Genomic DNA, 2,392 nt, shown 5'->3' with positions numbered 1-2,392 from the left:
AGTGATATCATCAGTGAGGGGCAGGGCCAGCCCTACTGCTGTCATGGTCAGCTCTTGTGACTGCTGAAGGCTGCATCATTCCTGTACCCAAGCACCTCACAGTTAGAGGAGTGGCAGTGCCAGCTCTTCCCCATTCTCGCCTTTAGAACTGGCTATATGCACCCCTCCACCAGGGCCAGTTCTGCTGTGCTGTCCTGGGGAGGTGCAGGGCCCACTCTCCTGAATGCTTCAGCTGGTGAGGAGCAAGGCCAGCTTTCCAAAGAACAGCAGCCAGTTAAGGATAAGGCCATTTCTGCACAGCTCCTGGGCTTCCACATGGTCCTAGGCAGCTGCCCAGACCAGGGACATCCCCCTGGTCTCTAGTGGTAATATGAGCCATGGACATTGACACTGACCCATGCCATTGCAGAGCCACAGACTCAGACTTGGCCCTCAGCAGTGTAGGCAAGGACTTCACCATGGCCATAGGTGATAGGGCTGGCTACTCAAAACAGGCTACTCCTCTTCACCCTCTTTTCTCCAGTTCTATCTCTCTTAATAACGCTCAGGCTGTTCCACATCTGCCTACCATATCCTTACACATTGCAATGGCTCCAGCTGTAGGCAGGTCATAAGGCTAGCAGGCCCCTGGGTGACCCCTCTTTCTGCACTGTGTGGTGTAGTGGTAAGTGGGCCTCTAGGTGTCTGAAGTCCATCCCTGTGGCAGGATAGTGGGCAAGTATGAGGTTGTCTTCCCTATTCTGAATGACGTGATATGGTGGCAGGCAGGCCTTTGTGTGTCTATGGCCTGCCTGAGTCTTGCAGTGACAAGCAGGTCTCTGGGCAACTTTTCCTGCTTGTGTAATGTCTTAAAAAAATAATAATATATATATTAGTTTAATGAGACAAGGATGGCCAAACAGATCAGCCTGGCCTTATTCACAATCCCCATGACTCTATCTGCCAAATACTGGGATTATGGAGTTTGTCACCATACATGCCTGTATTTTTTAATTTTATTTTTTCTTTATTATTATTTATTACAATTTATTCACATTGTATCTCGGCTGTAGCCCCCTCCCTCACCTCCTTCTTTAGGTGTATAGAATTCATTATGTTTATCATATCTTATAGGTCTATATAAGTGAGTATATACCATGTGTATCTTTCTCCTTCTGGGATACCTCACTCAGAATGATCTTTTCTAGATCCCACCATTTGCCTGCAAATTTCATGATTTCCTTGTGTTTGATTGCTGGCTAAAGTCTTTCAATGTCCCTCTGTGGTAGGCTCCTGTCCTTTCCCCTGTTTTCTTCCTCTTCCTCTTCCTCTTCTTACCTTTCTGCATGAAGGTTGACCATCTTACCCAGGGTCCTTCTTCTTGCTTAGCTTCTTTAGTTGTACAGATTTTAGTATGATTATCCAATATTTATGTCTAATATCCAATTATAAGTGAGTATATACCATGTGTGTCTTTTTGCTTTTGGGATACCTCACTCAGGATGATCTTTTCTAGTTCCCACCATTTGCCTGCAAATTTCATGATTTCCTTGATTTTAATTGCTGAATAGTTTTCCATTGTGTAAATGTACTACAATATCTGTATACATTCCTCAGTTGGGTTGTTTCCAGAGTCTGGCTATTATGAATAAAGCTGCTATGAACATGGTTGAGCAAATGTCCTTGTTGTATACTTGAGCATCTTTTGGATATATGTCTAGGAGTGGTTTAGCTGGATCTTGAGGTAGCACTATTCCTCATTGTCCAAGAAAGCACCAGATTGATTTCCAAAGTGTTTGTACAAGTTTACAGTCCCACCAGCAATTGAGGAGGGTTCCCTTTTCTCCATAGCCTCTCCAGCATGTTTTCTCACTTGTGTTTTTGATGGTAGCCATTCTGATGGGGGTAAGGGGAAATCTCTGGGTCATTTTGATTTGCATTTCTCTGATGAGCAGGAATGTTGAGCATCTCTTTAAGTGTTTCTCTGCCATTAAAAAAATATGGAATGCTTCACGAATTTGTGAGTCATGCTTGCGCAGGAGCCATGTTAATCTTCTGTGTATTGTTCCAATTTTAGATTATGTGCTGCTGAAGCGAGTACCATAGCATTAATAATAATAACAATGTGTGAAAAGCAGCAACTAACATAATCCTTTTAGGTTAATCTGTGTTGATCCCATCTCAGCTTTCAAGAGGAACTGATGAGGCAAATCTGTAACCCCTTGTACAGTTCAATAAATATGAAAGTAAATTTATGCACACCAAACAATTTTTCAACAAATAAACATGGATATTTATTGTTTTATGACATATTTTTCAGACTGTAGTGGAATAAAAGATGTTAATTAATAAATTCCTGCTAATTAATTGACTCAACAACTCTTTCTCCATCTCTCTATCACTAAATCATTAA

General features: G+C 42.3%; 1 non-coding gene across 1 annotated transcript; it reads right to left on the bottom strand.

Annotated features, from left to right (window-relative positions):
- Positions 1–1,973: 1,973 nt before the first annotated feature.
- On the bottom strand, positions 1,974–2,080 carry LOC132648885 (U6 spliceosomal RNA). The gene has a single exon (XR_009587269.1). It is a non-coding gene; the product is annotated as a U6 spliceosomal RNA (small nuclear RNA).
- Between the last annotated feature and the right edge of the window lie 312 nt (positions 2,081–2,392).

The sequence above is a fragment of the Meriones unguiculatus genome, chromosome 17 (assembly GCF_030254825.1).
Source record: "Meriones unguiculatus strain TT.TT164.6M chromosome 17, Bangor_MerUng_6.1, whole genome shotgun sequence".
NCBI classification, from domain to species: Eukaryota; Metazoa; Chordata; class Mammalia; order Rodentia; family Muridae; genus Meriones; species Meriones unguiculatus.
Note: the sequence above shows the minus strand (reverse complement) of the source record. Positions and strands in the feature narration are given on the sequence as shown.